Below are 20,008 nucleotides of genomic sequence, written 5' to 3'. Positions count from 1 at the left end.
ATGTGTTATACACGTGTTTGGAGGCTTATTTCCTTGCCAAAATCAAACCTTTTGTGAAAGTTTATATTAAGTTATACAGTCCATCCCATGTTTCTATCTGGTGTTGTGTACTGTATTCCTGAGGCTGTAAAAATAATACAAAAAGACTGTCAATAACAATCACACTCCAGTTGCTCAATATGTTAAAATGTCTAACTTATTTTCAAGTAATTTAACTTTAAAGCCTTGTTTTCTCTGTATTCCAGTAAAGTCATAAACAATTTCTTGCTGTTTTATTGTAAGTACTTTGTTATATAGCTGTGTAATGTTATCTTGTAGTGCTATCCATATTTTCTTTTCTTTAACATGTGGAATCTCTTTCAAGACCTATTCATTTATCTTTGACCTTTGCCACTTTGTCATAAAAGCAAAGACGTAAAGTTTCTATGCATCATGGCACTTGGAAGTCAGTGATAGCTTTTTCAGCATTTGTCCTCATGGGGGAGCACCATAAATCCTGTGTATTTTTTGTATGTACTTCCCATAAGTACTGCACTCAAGTGTCAGTCATTAGCAGTGATTTCCCACTTGCTCAGTAACTTTTGGTCAAGAGAATATGGCATACATTTACAGAAATAAATCATTGCTTCCAAAGCTCTGCACTATACTCAAACAAGTAGACATTAACTTGAAATCTTAACCTCAAAGTTTGACATATGTGACATTGCGAAGTAAAAACACATTACTGTCAGCCATACATACATATCACATTCATTTTATGTAAAACCTTACACATGTGATATATTTCCATACATATACAATTAACAACTGATACAATGTTTTAAAGGCCACTTTTGATTGGCTAGCTGCCACTGATTTTAGGTTGTACATGTGTCTCTTATTAGTACATTGAACATACAATGGACCATGAGTCATAAACGTATAGAAGGTGAGGACCAGAATCTGGTACCCACACTATTAACTGAGAATGAATGCTCCTTGCTGTAGCACTCAGATTTCCCAGCTGCTGCCATTTATTGCTATAGAAAGTAATAGGTAAGGCTACATCCACACTACCGTTGTGCCCCGTCAAGGACAGCCGTCAAAATCTCTTCTTTATTTTTTTTATCTTGAGTTTGACAACCGTTATTTTGACGGGGAGCAAAAGGCAACAGCAGGTCCCGATTATAGTCAATGGAGTTTGTCGGTTGCCACAGTTTTTTCAGCGGGAGTAGCGGGCGAAAAAGATGGCGCAAGCAGTATTTTTTCCCCCGCTATTCTCCCTGGAGTTCCCTTTAGCAAGGAACTCATTGGTTACGATGAGAATCCCAAAAGTCACACCTATAACACTTTGACCTGTCTAAGAGCAAAAGGTAATAAGGGGTTATCATGGGAACACATTTATATTCCCTAAAGTCCAGCCCACTAATACATAAATGCCAATACAACCGAATTCTAAACAATTTATAACACATAACTACCTAATACTTGCAATACATTTTCATGTATAATATACTACTGTTATGGTCTGCGCTCCGGCTGTCTGTGCTGGCTGTGAGCGCATTTCCCTGTCATCTACTGCTGCTGGCGGGGCTGGGTTTCGCATCGCAGGACACGTCCATATGCGAATCCCAGCCCGTTACTCACCCCGGTCCGCTGCTGCCTCCTCACCTGCCTCTCATCTCCGGAGCACGTGTCCCCGTCTCCTAGAGCCTTGCGCTGGAGCTTTAAGATTTAAAGGGCCATTACGCCCTTAATTATGTGTTCACCTGTATCTCCTCTATAAGATCCTGCTCCTCCCCCACATCCCTGCCGGATCTTTGTTACCTTGTGCCATTGAGAAAGCGTTAATGTGTTTTCCCATGCCTTGTTACTGACCTCCTGCTTTGTTCCTGACCTTGCTCCTGTGCCGCCTGCCTACTGACCTCCTACTTCGTTCCTGACCATGCACCAGTGCCGCCTGCCCAGACCTTCTGCTATCCTGACTATGTGTTGCTGTTCTCCTTCTGTACCTTGAATCTCCTTAGCCGCCTGTGTGGTTGAGCGGCAGCACCACCTTAGACTTCGCTCCCTAGAACGGCCACACAGGTCCAGCGGATCTACTACCCAGAGTGTTCCTGTCTACTGAACAGTGAGTGTTACAACTGCAAGATCAAGGTAACAATAATGTTAGACAAAAATATGTTCTATGGACCTTAAAGAGACACAAACTTTATATATTGCTTCTTTCAAGCCAATACCAGGTTCCACATGACAATTAGAAGATCTATGGTCATAGAATGCATTTGGAAGTCTTCAGACCCTTTCACTTTTTTCACATTTTATTATGTGCTAAAATAAGAAAAAAATCTAGTCGCCCCCCACCCCCATTATTCTGCACTTACAGCCTGCAGTCTTATTGGGTATGGAGGCACAAGGTTTACACACATGGGAGAGGTATTAGGCAGGTGTTGAGCTGTGCCTGGTTTCATTCAGAAAAGTTCAACCTTGGTTTCATCAGATCAGAGAATCTTGTTTCTCACAGTCTGCATGCTACATGTGATTCAGGATCATCCCGTCTACCTGCCTTCCCAGCATTCCTTACCCCATGCACTGACATGTGAATCCGCCATTTTAGATGCCCTGGAGCCTGGACAGCAGTTAATGGAGTTTAATTAAGTGATTTGCACGATAGAATCGTGGCGATATTCGCATTTGTTGCGAATAGAATTTTTCATGAAATTCGTAACAAATTTGGGTTCGTCAGCTTCGATTCGCTCATCTCTAGTCCAGAGCATGGAGGCGTTACCAGGAGACAGGCCAGTACATCAGGAGACATGGAGGAGGCCGTAGGAGGGCAACAACCCAGCAGCATGACTGCTACCTCTGCCTTCATGCAAGTAGGAGCAGAAACAGCAATGCAAGAGCCCTGCAAAATGACCTCCTGCAGGCCACAAATTTGCATGTGTCCACTCAAACGGTCAGAAACAGACTCCATGAGGGTGGTATGAGGGCTTGAAATCCACAGGGGAGGGTTATGCTTACAGCCCAACACCGTGCAGGACGTTTGGCATTTTCCAGAGAACACCAAGATTGGCAAATTCGCCACTGGTGCCTTGTGCTCTTCACAGAGGAAAGTAGATTCACACTGAGCACATATGACAGACGTGACAGAGTCTGGAGACGGCATGGAGAATGTTCTGCTACCTGCAACATCCTCCAGCATGACTGATTAAGCAGTGGGTCAGTAATGGTGTTGGGTGGCATTTCTTTGGGGAGCTGCACAGCCCTCCATGTGCTTGCCAGAGGTAGCCCGGCTGCCATTAGGTACCGAGATCCTCAGACCCCTTGTGAGACTATATGCTGGTGCAGTTGGCCCCTGATTCCTCCTAATGCAAGACAGTGCTAGACCTCATGTGGCTGGAGTGTGTCAGCAGTTCCTGCAAGAGGAAGGCATTTATGCTATGGACTGGCCCGCCTGTTCCCCAGACCTGAATCTGATTGAGCACATCTGGGACATCATGTCTTGCTCCATCCACCAACGCCACGTTGCACCACAGACTGTCCAGGAGTTGGGGGATGCTTTAGTCCAGGTCTGGGAGGACATCCCTCAGGAGGCCATCCACCACCTCATCAGGAGCATGCCCAGGCATTGTAGGGAGGTCATACGGGCACGTGGAGGCCACACACTACTGAGCCTAATTTTGACATGTTTTAAGGACATTACATCAAAGTTGGATCAGCCTGTAGTGTGGTTTTCCACTTTGATTTTGAGTGTGACTCCATATCCATAGGTTGATAGATTTGATTTCCATTGATAATTTTTGTGTGATTTTGTTGTCAGCACATTCAACTATGTAAAGACGAAAGTATTTTTTGTTCATTCAGATCTAGGATGTGTTATCTTAGTGTTCCCTTTAGTTTTTTTGAGCAGTGTAGTTTTAACAAAGTGGCTTTGCTATTGGAAACCTGATCATAATTAAAAAGCCAGAGAATCAATTTTTATAGGTTCATTTGACTCTATACACTGTACACATTTCAAAATATTTTGAAATATTATTTGTACACAGCAAGGAAGTGGAAGCAGGAAATAGATGGTAAAATGACACAAAATGGATATGGCGGCTGACAAGCAGCATAAACCAGGATTTACCAGTGTTCTACTGTGTTTATGTGCTAGGGCAGGCGGATGACAGATTTATGTGTCCTCCCCTCTCATATTGCACAAGAGCTGATGTATTATTTGCTACTTTGTCAAGCAAGGAAATAGTTTAGTTCATAAATGTGTTACTTTTTTAAACAAGTTGAATTATGTTTGCAATAGTGACATTGTTGAATTATGTCTTGAATTATATTGAGAAATAAATGATCACTAGACAGAAGTAAGATCACACTTAGAGACTATGCTTTATCCCCCCAAAAAAAGTGATAGAATATGGAGGCATAATGAATCAGCACAGTTTTAAAATGCTTATTCACGTCCATGTTTTCTACAGGTAAGATGAGTTGTCCTAGTTTATATGCAAATCTGAAGATATGTTGGTCAGCAGTAGTTGGCATCCAGCATCTCTTTTTCATGTGCATGTCTCAAATAGAGAAATGACTGCATATAATATTGAGACTTAAAGGGGTTCTCCACTGCCCTGTCTTCCGGAGCTCCGTTCGCAGCGTCCGGAAGTTTATTACTCCGGACGCTGTGTGCGGGCTTCCGTGTTCAAGGCTGCCCCCTCGTGACGTCACGCCCGCCCCCTCGTGACGTCACGCCCGCCCCTCAATGAAAGTCTATGGGAAGGGGGTACGACCGCTGTCACGCCCTCTTCCCATAGACTTTCGTTGAGGGAGCGGGCGTGATGTCACGAGGGGGCGGGCGTGATGTCACGAGTAGGCGGCCTCGAACACAGAAGCCCGCATACAGCTTCCGGAGTAATAAACTTCCGGATGCTGCGAGCTGAGCTCCGGAAGACAGGGCAGTGGAGAACCACTTTAACTTAGGAAGGCAAACCAGAGGTTAATATAGCTAAGTTTAACAAGTATAGATGTTTTAATTTAAGAAAAATACACAATGGAAGGAGGCTCTGATCTAGAAGCTGTAGGGAGGGCCACGGAGTCCTAGCATGGGTCCGAAAGTTAGGTTAGGAATTCTGACTTTAAAGTACAGAAGATTGGGAATATAGGACTGGCAGCATATCCTATGGAGTTGGGGTGTCTAAAAGGTATTACGGTAAGGTTTTCCCTGAATAAATATAATATAGGGGTAAGTGCATAGGGAAAAGGGGGATTAGGGGGAAGATAAAGGATAATATAGACAGTTTATGAGAAGGGTGTGATCTGTTGGAATCCAGCCGTATCTCTGTAAGATTAGGAATGTTGTTCTAATGTATTATGGGGTTGTTGAAACAGAAAAATGCTATTGCTTACTTTGCAGCACTGCACACCCAGCTGCTTACAGTATGGTGGCAGTGGCAGGTGCCCCATTATCTACATGTGGGTGTCTTTTGTGGGTGATGCACATTTGTACACATAAATATACAAGGACAACACCCCTGGGGATAAGGCAAGTGAAAAGAAAAATGTTTCAATGGCAAATAGCCAAAAAATTAATTAACCCCCAGAGCTAGTTTGTGGATCATAGTATTGTGAACTCCATAGCTAACATACACAAAAGAGGAAAGAAAAAATCGGAGTCACTTTTGCAAATAAGTACCGTGTCCGATGGACACAAATTTTATTGAAATGACAATGACAATGCAGACAAATTAAAACACATATATTGTGAGGAATACAGCACAAAAGGTGATATCACCGGCTCCGCCCACTAAAAGTTAATACATGCTCTTGAATTCTGAAATATACATAGCAACAATAGCAGCAACCCAGAAATGGGGTAAAGGTGCTTGCAAGGAACAAAGTTTCATGTGCATAATGATGTAAACAAAAACCCAATACAGAAAAAGGACCAATATTACCAAGTAAAAGAGGCTGGTGGGCAGACGCTGGGATAGCACCACTCCAACGCACGTTTCGGTACGTCACCTTCGTCTGGGAGTGGACTCCCAGACGAAGGTAACGTACAGTCATGGCCATTAATGTTGGCACCCCTGAACTTTTTCAAGAAAATTAAGTATTTCTCACTGAAAAGTATTGCAGTAACACATGTTTTGCTATACACATATTTCTTATTTTTGTGTGCATTGGAACTAAACCAAAAAAGGAAGAAAAAAAAGCTAATTTGACATAATGCCCCGCCAAACTCTAAAAATGGGCTGGAAAAAATTATTGGCATCCTTAACTTAATATTTGGTTGCACACCCTTTGGAAAAAAATACTGAAATCAGTGGCTTCCTATAGCCATCAATAAGCTTCTTACACCTCTCAGTCGGAATGTTGAACCACTCTTCCTTTGCAAACTGCTCCAGGTCTCTCATATTGGAAGGGCCAACAACAATTTTAAGATCTCTCCACAAGTGTTTTATGGGATTTAGATCTGGACCCATTGCTGGCTATTTCGGAACTCTCCAGCGCTTTGTTGCCATACATTTCTGGATGCTTTTTGACGTATGTTTGGGGTCATTGTCGTGCTGGAAGACCCAAGATCTCAGACGCAAACCCAGCTTTCTGACACTGGACTGTACAGTGTCACCCAAAATCCGTTGGTAATCCTCAGATTTCAGGATGCCTTGCAACACATTCAAGGCACCCAATGCCAGAGGCAGCAAAACAACCCCAAAACATCATTGAACCTCCACCATATTTCACTGTGCACTGTGTTCTTTTCTTTGTAGGCCTCATTCCGTTTTCGGTAAACAGTAGAATGATGTGCTTTAGCAAAAAGCTCTATCTTGGTCTCATCTGTCCACAAGACATTTTCCCAGAAGGATTTTGGCTTACTGATGTTCATTTTGGCAAAATGTAGTCTTGCTTGTTTATGTTTCTGTGTCAGCAGTGGGGTCCTCCTGGGTCTCCTGCCATAGCGATTAATTTCATTTAAATGTCGACAGATAGTTTGCGCTGACATTGATGCTCCCTGAGCCTGCAGGACAGCTTGAATATCTTTGGAACTTGTTTGGGGCTGCTTATCCACCATCCAGACTAACCTGCGTTGACACCTTTCATCAATTTTTCTCTTCCGCCTATGCCATGCCCAGTGGGAATAACTACAGTGCCATGGGTTGCATACTTCTTGATAATGTTGTGCACTGTGGACAAAGGCAAATCTAGATCTCAGGAGATGGACTTGTAACCTTGAGATTGATATTTTTCCACAATTTTGGTTCTCAAGCCCTCAGACAGTTCTCTTCTCTTCTTTCTGTTGTCCACACACAGTCACACAAAGCAAAGACTAAGTGAACTTCTCTCCTTTTTATTTGCTTTCAGGTGTGATTTTTATATTGCTCACACCTGTTACTTGCCCCAGGTGAGTTTAATGGAGCATCACATGCTTGAAACAATCTTATTTATCCACAATTTATCCACAAGGGTGCCAATAATTTTGTCCAGCCCATTTTTGGAGTGTGATGTGACATTATGTCCAATTTGCTTTTTTATCTCCCTTATTTGATTTAGTTCCAATACACACAAAGGGAATAAACATATGTACAGCAAAACATGTGTTACTGTGAGAAATTCTTAATTTTCTTGAAAAATCTCTGGGGTGCCAACATTTACGGCCATGACTATATATAACATGTGTGTGTATCTGTATATCTGTGTATGTTCCAGAATCACTTTCAAATGAGATATTTAAGTGAAACTTGGTACACGTGTTACTTTTATATCAACTAAAAATATAGGATAGTTAAATTAACCCTAACCTGGCCCTATTTACGAGGGTCAGGGTTTTTTGTTTAACCTGTTAAGGACCCAGGGCATACAGGTATGCCTTGACACCCTGATACTTAAGGACCCAGGGCGTACCTGTACAACCGTGGGAATGTCGGTCCCAGCCGGGCGGGGTCCGGACTGGGGTGACTGCTGATATTGATCAGCAGGCACCCCGCGCAAATGCCCAGGAGGTCATCAGACCCCCCCCCCATGTCGGCGATCACCGCAAATCGCTGGTGAATTCACACTGGCGATTTACGCCGATTCCGGGTCATAGGGGTCTATGGTGACCCGGTGATACGGAATATAAGAGGGATCGCGGTTGTCCAAGACACCCACAATCCCCTGAAGGGATAGGAGTGAGGTGGCAGGGGTGCCACCCCTCCTATCCCTGCTATTGGTCTTCAAGAAGCGATGACCAATAGCACATCGTGGGCGGGGGGCGGTTAGCTTTCGGTTTCCCCGTTCTGCCCACAGACAATAGGCCACTTACCCATCGGCGGCGGCAGAAGGCGGCGATCGGCGGCAGAAGAGGACGGCGATGCGGCTCCCTGCATCCTATGGAAGCCGGTGAGTTGCCTAGCAACATCTGGAGGGCTACAGTCTGAGACCACTATACAGTACTGTAGCCCTCCAGATGTTGCAAAACTACAACTCCCAGCATGCCCAGACAGCATGCTGGAGGGCCACAGTTTGGAGATCGTTGTGCAGTGGTCTCTAAACTGCAGCCCTACAGATGTTGCTAAACTGCAAATCCCAGCATGCCCAAACAGCAAACAGCTGTCTCGGCATGCAGGTAGTTGTAGTTGCGTACCTCCAGCTGCTGCATAACTACATCTCCCAGCATGCCCTTTTGCGATCAGTACATGCTCGGAGTTGTAGTTTTGCAACAGCTGGAAGCACACTGGTTGGAAAATACTGAGTTAGGTAACAGAACCTAACTGAAGGTTTTCCAACCAGTGTGCCTCCAGCTGTTGCAAAAGTACAACTCCCTGCATGCATAGTCTGTCAGTGCATGCTGGGAGTTGTAGTTTTGAAACAGCTGGAGGTTTGCCCCCCATGTGAATGTACAGGGTACATTCACACAGGTGGGTTTACAGTGAGTTTCCTCCTAGCGGCAAACTCACCGTAACCCGCCAGTACGAATATACCCTAAAAACACTACACTACACTAACACATAATAAAGGGTAAAACACTACATATACACCCCCTTACACAGTCCCCCCCCCCCCCAATAAAGATGAAAAGCTTATTGTACAGCAGTGTTTCCGAAACAGAGCCTCCAGCTTTTGTAAAACAACAACTCCCAGCATTTCCAGACAGCCACTGACTGTCCAGGCATGCTGGGAGTTTAACAACAGCTGGAGGCACCCTGTTTGGGAATCACTGGCAGAGAATACCCCTATGTCCACCCCTATGCAATCCACAATGTAGTCCTCAAATGCACATGGCGCTCTCTCACTTCGGAGCCCTGTCATATTTCAAGGAAACTGTTTAGTGCCACATATGGGGTATTTCTGTACTCGGGAGAAATTGCACTACAAATTTTGGGGGCTTTTTCTCCTTTTACCCCTTATGAAAAGGAAAAGTTGGGGGCTACACCAGCCTGTTAGTGTACAAAAATAAAAAAAATTTACACTAACATGCTGGTGTTGCCCCATACTTTTTATTTTCAAATACCCCCAAAATTTGTTACGCAATTTCTCCAGAGTACGGAAATACCCCATATTTTCACTAAAATGCTGGTGTTACCCTAAAGGGAGAGAATAGAAAAAAAGCCCCCCAAAATTTGTAACAACATTTCTTCTGGGTAAGAACATACCCCATATGTGGATGTAAAGTGCTCTACGGGTGCACTACAATGCTCAGAAGAGAAGGAGCACCATTGGGCTTTTGAAGAGAAAATTTGTCCGAAATTGAAGGCCGCATGTGTTTACAAAGCCCCCATAGTGCCAGAACAATGGACCCCCCACATGTGACCCCATTTTGGAAACTACACCCCTCACGTAATGTAATAAGGGGTACAGTGAGCATTTACGCCCCACAGGTGTCTGACGGATTTTTGGAACAGTGGTCCGTGAAAATGAAAAATGTAATTTTTCATTTGCACAGCCCACTATTCCAAAGATCTGTCAAACGCAAGTGGGGTGTAAATGCTCACTGCACCCCTTATTAAATTCTGTGAGGGGTGTAGTTTCCAAAATGGGGTCACATGTGGGGGGGTCCACTGTTCTGGCACCATGGGTTTTGTAAATGAACATGGCCCCTGACTTCCATTCCAAGCAAATTCTCTCTCCAAAAGATCAATGGCGCTCCTTCTCTTCTGAGCACTGTAGTGCGCCAGTAGAGCACTTGACGTCCATACATGGGGTATTTTCATACTCAGAAGAAATGGGGTTACAAATTTTGGGGGTCATTTTCTCCTATTACCCCTTGAAAAAATGTAAAATTTGGGGAAAAAACTGCATTTTAGTGAAAAAAAAAAGTTTTTTTCCTTTACACATCGAAATTTAACAAAAAGTTGTCAAACACCTGTGAGGTGTTAAGACTCACTGTACCCCTTGTTACGTTCCTTAAGGGGTGTAGTTTACAAAATAGTATGCCTTGTGGATTTTTTTTTTTGCTGTTCTGGCACCATAGTGGCTTCCTAAATGTGACATGCCCCCCAAAAACCATTTCAGCAAAAGTCAAATTTCCAAAAGCCAAATGTGACTCCTTCTCTTCTGAGCATTGTAGTTCGCCCGCAGAGCATTTTACGTCCTAACATGGGGTATTTCCATACTCAGAAGAGATGGGGTTACAAATTTGGGGGGCCTTTTCTCCCATAACTCTTTGTAAAAATGGTAAATTTGGGGGAAAAACTGCACTTTAGTGAATTAGTTTTTTTCTAATTTACACATCTGACTTTAATGAAAAGTTGTCAAACACCTGTGGGGTGCTAAGGCTCACTAGACCCCTTGTTACGTGCCATGAGGGTTGTAATTTCCAAAATGGTATGCCATGTGGGTTTTTTCTGCTGTTCTGGCACCATAGGGGCTTCCTAAATGCGACATGCCCCCCAAAAAGCGTTTCAGAAAAATTCACTCTCCAAAATCCCATTGTTGCTCCTTCCCTTCTGAGCCCTTTGTGGGGTATTTCTAATATGAAGACCATTCAAATCCACTTAAAAACTGAACTGGTCCCTGAAAAATTCAGATTTTAAAAACTTTGTGAAAAATTGGAATATTGCTGCTGAACTTTGAAGCCCTCTGATGTCTTCCAAAAGTAAAAACATGTCACCTTTATGATGCAATCATAAAGTAGACATATTGTATATTTAAATCAATATATAATTTATTTGGAATATGCATTTTCCTTATAAGCAGAGAGCTTCAAAGTAAAAAAAAATGCAAAATTTTAAATTTTTTCATCAAAAAAAATATCAACAAAATTGTACCACTAACATAAAGTAGAATATGTCACGAAAAAACTATCTCGGAATCAGAATGAAAAGTAAAAGCATCCCAGAGTTATTAAGAACTCGAAGAACTCGGCACAGCTCTCATACACCCGAGTAATGACGTTCACGGACTCACAGTTCGCGCACCTGTAGCAGGGTCAATCCGAAATGTAGAGAGACACAACCAAAAAGAAATGATGATGGCACTCACCACAAACCAGGTGAAAAGCTGCGTTTATTCGGTGACCGGCAGGTTACAGCATGGGGAGGAGGGACACCAAGAGTGTGTGAAAGCCTTTTCGTGCCCCAGGTGCACTTCTTCAGAAGAAGAACAAACGCAGCTTTTCACCTGGTTTGTGGTGAGTGCCATCATAATTTCTGTTTGGTTGTGCCAGAGTTATTAATGCTTAAACTGACAGGGGTCAGATGTGCAAAAAAATGACCGAGTCCTACAGTGAAAATTTGCTGGGTCCTTAACTAACCCTAACCCATCCCCTTATGTTAGGGTGGAAGTATTTGTCTGAAGTCACATGCCAGTCTATAGGACTTCTGGTACCTTACTCCACAAACTCTGCATCTCCGGATGAGTGCGTCAGTCCAGTGTGCAAACCACGCCCCTTCCACAAAGCCTTTCCCTTTCCACAAAGCCACACCCCTTATATTTTTGACCCTTTTTGTACGTTGGTCCGGCTTGCAAGTCACGTATACATCCCCTTCTATTTTTGGCCTACTATCTCTTCGTCACAACTCAGACCCACCTAAGGACAGGATATGAGGCAAGGATATGAGGACGGGAAATGATGATGGGATATGAGGTCTAGATGGGATATGAGGTCTAGATATGAGGTTGGGCTATGAGGTTGCTTTTCCTGTTCCACACAGATTAGGTAGGAAAAACTAGGCAACGCAGAGTACTCTGCTAGTGTTAAATATAAATCATCTGAACTGATTTGTAATGGGACTGGCCAACCATTTAATGTTTATGGCCAGTTTTAGACAGGAAGTCTAGTCTGGTTAGAGAAGGAATGGGCATTTTTAATTTCTATAGCATAACAGTTCTCAGAAGGATAAGCCACCACAATGGCTTTTTTCCGCGCACCCCTTACACTAAGATGAGAGTCGGAATCAGATGGCTCTGTACCCTGTGTATTGGTGGTGCTGGGGTTCTGCAACCTCAGCTACTATGATATTACTTCTGATGATATTACTTCTGATCAATGTCCAGCCCAACTACTCATAGTAATGTCAAAGATTGAACTTGGAAATTTAGAAGAATGACTGCCTAAAGCCTCAGCAGTATCTAATGTTCATCTATTTTTTACATGAAAAAAAACTTATTTGGTATAAAATTTTATGATGACGTCAAGAAGAAGCCTGAAAATGTCAGGAAGCAAGCAAGATTAATCTATTTACCAGCAGAAACTTCTTGGTTCAAAATTGCCCAAACAGTGAGGGCACATTGGGGGTTATTTATCATTGTGTTCTATTCTTCTTTTTGGTCTACATTTGCAAATTTTGTTTATTTTTACGCAAACTGCAGGTTTTTTTTGCGCTTTTATTTTTTACAAGTTCTAAAATCCGTCATTTTGACCTTTTGGTCTTGCTAGACCATTTTTTAAAGTGACGGGTGCAGTGGTCACAAATTTATTATCTGCATGTTTTTAATTTTTCCGCAAATTTTTCCGCAAATGGTGCAAAAAAAAAAAAAAACTGCAAATCTAGACCACCTCCCGACCAGGTCTAAAAAAAACTACTTCTCCTTTGGCGTTTTTTCAGGCGTTTTTAAATCTTTTTTGGACTTTAGCGATCCAAAAAAGTGATTGAGATACCTTTTTTAATAAAATTTCGTAGGGCACCATTAAAAAAAGTTATAAAAAAGATACAGTAGTGATGGAAAAAATTGTATTTAACAAAATTTATCTTTTTTATAATGAAATTTTTATTAATTTTTAAACAATGATCAATCTATGTGTGCGGGCAGGGCACTAAAAATCTAGCCGACAATAATAAAAATGTAGTTTGTGTGTGTTTTTCACTTTTTTTCTTTATTTTTATACTACTACTCCCAGCATGGAACTCACTGTTTGCGATCCTTCATTGCCATCCTTCTGTATAATGTATTGAGGCGGCCGGCCTCTCTTCTATGGTCCCCTGCAATGGCATATATATATATATATATATACACCTATTCATATTTCTCGCAGAGAGCTGTGATTGGCCAGATGGTTCCAGCCAATCACAACTATGTGGGAAATATGAATACGTGTATATATACGGCAGTGCAGGGGTCCATAGAAGAGCGGCTGGCCGCCCGTATCTATACATTATACAGGAGGATCACAGCGGGTGACATCCGCTGTGATTTTTCCTTAACTGCAGGTACTACTACTCCCAACATGGAGAACACTCTGCTCCATGCTGGGAGCTGTAGTACCTGCATTAATAGACAGATCACAACAGGTGTCAAAAGTTACACTCGCTGCGATCTGTCTATTAATGCAGGTACTACAGCTCCCAGCATGGAGCAGAGTGTGCACCATGTTGGGAGTAGTAGTACCTGCAGTAAGGGACAGATCACAGCAAGTGTCATTTCGCTGCGATCGTCCTATCTATTGCAGAGATGTGGAGTGGCTCTGTACAGTGCTCTAATCTCTGCTCTGTACTCCGGCTGGCCACTCACTCATTCATATTTCCCTCTGAGAGCTGTGATTTTATTTAAATACAAGACGCTCCTATTATGCTTTTCAAACCTCTTTTACTACTCAGCGGCAAAAGAAAAAATACATATATAAGATGATATGTATGAGAAAAAACTTTAAACGTAAGGTATAGTGTAGCCAAACATGCTACCATTCTCATTAGCCAATAAGAATGCAGGACACATCATAAAGATGACAGTTAGCATCTCATCTTCCTCTTCTTTTGCTGCTCAGCAGAGAGAAAAGATGAGTGCTTCATGTCTATTGGTTTATTTAAATATTGTATTTAATATTTATATTTAAGTCATTTAATTAATTAATTATTTTTCTTTTATATACTTATTGTTTACTTTCAGTTTATATGTATTTATTTACTGATATTTCCTATATTCCTTTACCTATTTTCCTTTATCTATATATTTATTTATATACATATTTCCCTTCTTATTATATTCATTATGCCTTATAATTACGTTTCCTGATTCATTACCCCGTTCATATTTACATCCTTGTTCCTATACATTGCATTGCGGTTTAATTGCGCCGTTATAGGTATTGCCCGTTCCTTTATATTTACTTATTTTTACAGTAAAACCTTCCAATTTTCTTACTTTCTACTTACCTCCACCTCCGATCCCCAAGACTGTCCTCCTTATCATCTAATCTTCCACGGATCTCCACTCCCGACATCTTCTCTCTTCTTTATTAACTGCGTCACCGGCGCCATCTTTACTTCTGATCTCGGCTCTCGCGTGACTTCAGCAGAGTGGTCACCACTTGCCGTTGGGTGGGAACTCGTCTGTCAGATGGTTCCTGTCATCCACTCAGGCACCAGCCCCTGTCTCTGCCTCCTGTCAGAACGCCAGAGCGGCTTATTTTAGTCAAAAGGTGACCAAATTGTTGCCGCTTATAATTTATATCCATTTTACAGTCTCTTCTCCCATCTTGTGGACAAATTCGAGTACTGTATTTAAGAATAATATTTACACCACATTATTAATAATTACCTCACTGTCCCTATTACAAGATATTAATTTCTGTATATATTCTTTCAGGTAATTCTTTATTATAATGGAGTTATCAGATGAATCCAGGGCTCTCCCCAAGGATAATCACCCTCAATCCATTAATGTGGATAATCCTAGTCATGATAACATACAAGCCATTGTAGACAGCTCTGTGGCACGCAGTGTACAGTAAGCTGCTATATTATTGTAAGACAGCATCTCCAAATCCATATCAATGGCACTGTCTCACCCCACAACATCCAATCAAAAAAACACCTTCGGACCTCTGGTTGATAAAAATAGACCTGAAGGATGCTTATCTGACTATTCCAATTCATTCATTCATGCATGCAGTAATTTTTCTGCCACGATGTCCCGTCACTGTATAATGCCCGTAATGAATTGCAAACGGGCAGTTACAAAACCCCATAGGCTGCAATGCAATTTAGTCACGGCAATCAGCGGTTTTGTAACGGCCGGTTTCGCAGCTGTAGTGACGGAACTTCTGACGGAAGTTCCTAAACGGAGAAATTCTTAGTGTGAAAGCAGCCTTAACTCTTCTTTTGAATCTTGGTTTTCTTATAAACTTCAAAAAATGCATTCTAATCCCATCTCAGGAGTTAGAATTCCTAGGTTTTCTGATAAACACTCAATCGACTACCCTGAGTCTTCCCCCCAAGAAATTAAAAACTATTCGGAAAGAAATTTGCCAAATTCTTCAGAAAGGTCTTATTTCTCTGAGATCCATTGCTCGGATTGTGGGTCTCCTTTCAGCTTCAATTCAGGCTATATTTCCAGCTCCTCTTCACTATCGAGCTCTTCAACGCCTGAAAATCCGACATTTAAGAGACGGCCTAGGATATTCAGACAATGTCCGATTGACTCAAGATGCCAAAGAAGAACTCCTTTGGTGGCTCTCCCATATCCAAATTTGGAACGGGAAAGCAATTTTTCATCCAAACCCGAATATCATAATAGAATCAGACGCAAGTCTTTCTGGTTGGGGAGCTCACTGCGGCTCCCTCTCTACTGGCGGGAAATGGTCTCTTTCCGAATCCCAATTACATATCAATTGCTTAGAGCTTTTAGCTGGGTCCTTCGCTCTAAAGAGTTTTGTCAAGGATTCATCTCACTGTTGTGTTTTACTTCGCATGAACAATATTTCCGCAGTCCAGTATATCAATCATCTTGGCGGAATGAATTCAAAGGCCCTTGCAGATATTGCCAAAGATTTTTGGCATTTTTGTCTAGACAGACACATCACTTTGAAAGCAGAATATATTCCGGGTATTTCTAATTCAATAGCGGATTGGAACTCACGCTTCCTAACAGACTTCAGCGATTTCCATATTCCAGGAAATCGATCGGTTATGGGGTCCACTACATCTAGACATGTTTACTTCTCGACTGAACCGTCAAATTCCTAAATTTTTCAGCTGGAGACCAGATTCGGATGCTCTGGGATCAGACGTAGTTCTTCAATTTTGGCCTCCAGGAACTCTCTATGCGTTTCCTCCATTCAACCTAATCCCGAGACTTTTACTTGAAGCCTCAATTCGGAAATCTACTATGGTCATAATTCTTCCATGGTGGCCAACTCAATCTTGGTTCCCTCAACTTCTTCCGTTATTAATAGATCACCCTCGAATTCTTCCATCCTCTCCAGATTTAATCCTGGACCCTCTTGGCAATTCTCATCCGCTAATTCTTTCACATCAACTAGTTCTAATTGCATGTCTAATTTCAGGCATTCAGGATCGATCTCTAAATTTTCTCTCACAACTAGAGAACTCCTGTCCAATGCCTGGGCTCCAGGTACCAGAGCTGCTCCAGGTACCACCCTCTCGTCTGTAATCTCTTAAAAGGCATCAGTTTCCGACGCCCTCCTTTACCAAGATATAACTCTACTTGGGACGTTAATATTTTATTAAATCTTTTTCTTTCCTGGGATGACAATGATCTTCTATCTCTTAAACTACTTTCCTTTAACCTGTTAAGGTCCCAGGGCGTACTTGTATGCCCTGAGTCCGCTCCCGATCTATAACGCTGGGCCACGGTGTGGCCCTGCGTCATAGCAGGTCGGGCCCGGCCTCTAACAACGGCCGGGACCCGTGGCTAATAGCGCGCGGCATTGATCGCGCTGCGGTGCGCTATTAACCCTTTAGACACGGCGTTCAAAGTTGAGCACCGCGTCTAAAATGAAAAGTGAAACCATGCCGGTTAGCTCAGGGAGCTGTTCGGGATAGCCGCGGTGAAATTGTGGCATCCCGAACAGCTTACAGGACAGCAGGAGGGTCCCTACCTGCCTCCTTACTGTCCAATCGCCGAATGACTGCTCAGTGCCTGAGATCCAGGCATGAGCAGTCAAGCGGCAGAATCATCGATTACTGGTTTCTTATGAGAAACCAGTGATCAATGTGAAATATCAGTGTGTGCAGTGTTATAGGTCCCTATGGGAGCTATAACACTGCAAAAAAAAGTGGAAAAAAAAGTGAAAAAAGATCATTTAACCCCTCCCCTATTAAAAGTTTGAATCACCCCCCTTTTCCCATAAAAAAAAAACTGTGTAAATAAAAATAAAAATAAACATATGTGGTATCGCCGCTTGCGGAAATGTCCGAATTATAAAAATATATCATTAATTAAACCGCACGATCATTGGCGTGCGCGCCCAAAAAATTCCAAAGTCCAAAATAGTGCATTTTTGGTCACTTTTTATATCATGAAAAAATGAATAAAAATAAGTCCTATCAATGCAAAAACCGCTGAAAACTTCAGATCACGGCGCAAAAAATGAGCCCTCATACAGCCCCATACACAGAAAAATAAAAAAGTTATAGGGGTCAGAAGATGACAATTTTAAACGTATAAATTTTCCTGCATGTAGTTTTGATTTTTTCCAGAAGTACGACAAAATCAAACCTACATAAGTAGGGTATCATTTTAACCGTATGGACCTACAGAATATAAATAAGGTGTCATTTTTACCTAAAAATGTACTGTGCAGAAACGGAAGCCCCCAAAATTACAAAATGGCGTTTTTTTTAAAAATTTTGTCTCACATAGATTTTTTTTTAACGATTCGCCGTAGATTTTTGGGTAAAATGACTGACGTCATTACAAAGTAGAATTGGTGGCGCAAAAAATAAGCCATCATATGGATTTTTAGGTGAAAGATTGAAAGAGTTATGATTTTTTAAACCCCGGGTCCTTAAAGGGGTACTCCGCCCCCAGACATCTTATCCCCTATCCAAAGGATAGGGGATAAGATGTCAGATCGCCACGGTCCCACTGCTGGGGAGCCCCGGGTTCCCCGCTGCGGCACCGCGCTATCATTACAGCACAGAGCGAGTTCGCTCTGTGCGTAATGATGGACGATACAGGGGACGGAGCAGCGTGATGTCATGGCTCCGCCCCTCTTGACATCACGGGCCGTCCCCTTAATGCAAGTCTATGGCAGGGGGCGTGACAACCGCCACGCCCCCTCCCATAGACTTGTATTGAAAGGTGCGTGCTGTGACATCACGAGGGGCGGAGCCGTGACGTAACGATACTCCGGCCCCTGTATTGCCCGTCATTAGGTGCTGCGCTGTAATGATAGCGCGGTGCCACAGCGGGGATCCCGGGGATCCCCAGCAGCGGGACCACGGCGATCTGACATCTTATCCCCTATCCTTTGGATAGTTCTTTTATATCTCCTTTCTATTAAATGCATATCTGACGTTAGAGCTCTTGATGTCGCTAGAAGACAATATTCCCCAGAAGGAGTTATCTTCACAGTTTACCGTCGTACCAAGACTAATTTACATACGGTATTCTATCCATCTTTTCCTCATCATCCTAAACTTTGCGTCGTTCGTTGCTTGCGTTCTTACGAATCTAAGACGGAATCTTTGAGTTCTAATTCTTCATCTCAACTATTGATAGCCTACTGTAAACCTCACAAATCTGTTTCATCCACTACCTTAGCTCGCTGGGTTAAACTAACCATGAACATGGCAGATATTGATACTTCCACATTCACTGCCCATTCCACTAGAGGTGCATCATCCACAAAGATGTTTCAATCTGCCGCTTCCTTTTCAGATATAATTAAAGACGCTAACTGGTCTTCAGATTCTACATTCAAAACATTCTATTTCAAACCTGATTCTCATGTTTCTATGGTTCTTTTGTAACATTATATTTATTTATTTTAGATGTATATATTTCTTACATTAGCTTTAAACTTGCATAATAGGAGCGTCTTGTATTTAAATAAAATTGGAGATTTTCCTATCCTTGGTGAAGGAAAATATAGATTTTATTAAAGACAAGACGCGATTATTATCCCTCCCTTATTACCCATCCCTATAACATTTCTAAATTTAATTCACAGCTGTTTAAGATGAAACTCTCCAAGAACTTCTCCTCACATCTGATGAAGTTTCTTCATTATTAGAAGAATTCCTTCTTCAAGATCCACTGTTCAAGAAAAAATTCTCTGATGTCTACTGTTCAAGTCTGACAAAGTTCCCTATTGTTAGGAAAGTTCCTTCTACAGGATCCAGTTATATTATCGGACTTGGTTTTCTCTGATATCATTCTACTATCTTCGCAGAAAAGAAGAGGAAGATGAGATGCTAACTGTCACCTTTATCATGTGTCCTGCATTCTGATTGGCTAATGAGAATGGTAGAATGTTTGGCTACACTATACGTTTAAAGTTTTTTCTCATATATATCATCTTATATATGTATTTTTGGTTTTGCTGCTGAGTAGTAAAAGAGGTTTGAAAAGCATAATACTCGTGTCTTGTCTTTAATAAAATCTATATTTTCCTTCACCAAGGATAGGAAAATCTCCAATTGGCTGCAACCATCCGGCCAATCACCACTCTGAGCGGAAAATATGAATGAGTGATGTGAATTTCTACTACTCACTGGCCAGAGTATAGTGCAGAGATGCGAGATGCGAGCGCTGTATATAGCCGCTGCACTCTCTGCAATATTATGGACATCGCACACCTGGGGCGATATGTCTATTAGTACAGGTACTAATTCAAACAAAAAAACAGACCAATAGAACTTAGGGGAAAAGCAAT

General features: G+C 42.1%; 1 long non-coding RNA gene across 1 annotated transcript in view; it reads left to right on the top strand.

Moving 5' to 3' along the window:
• The window catches only part of LOC130366368 (uncharacterized), a 69,688-nt gene extending 49,998 nt beyond the window's left edge, over positions 1-19,690 (top strand). The window contains exon 3 of the long non-coding RNA XR_008891904.1: positions 19,304-19,690. This is a non-coding gene — a long non-coding RNA (uncharacterized LOC130366368). The remainder of the gene's footprint in view (positions 1-19,303) is intronic.
• Positions 19,691-20,008: the final 318 nt, after the last annotated feature.

Source organism: Hyla sarda, chromosome 1, assembly GCF_029499605.1.
Source record: "Hyla sarda isolate aHylSar1 chromosome 1, aHylSar1.hap1, whole genome shotgun sequence".
Classification (NCBI taxonomy): Eukaryota; Metazoa; Chordata; class Amphibia; order Anura; family Hylidae; genus Hyla; species Hyla sarda.
This window is presented reverse-complemented; position numbering and strand designations above follow the sequence as displayed.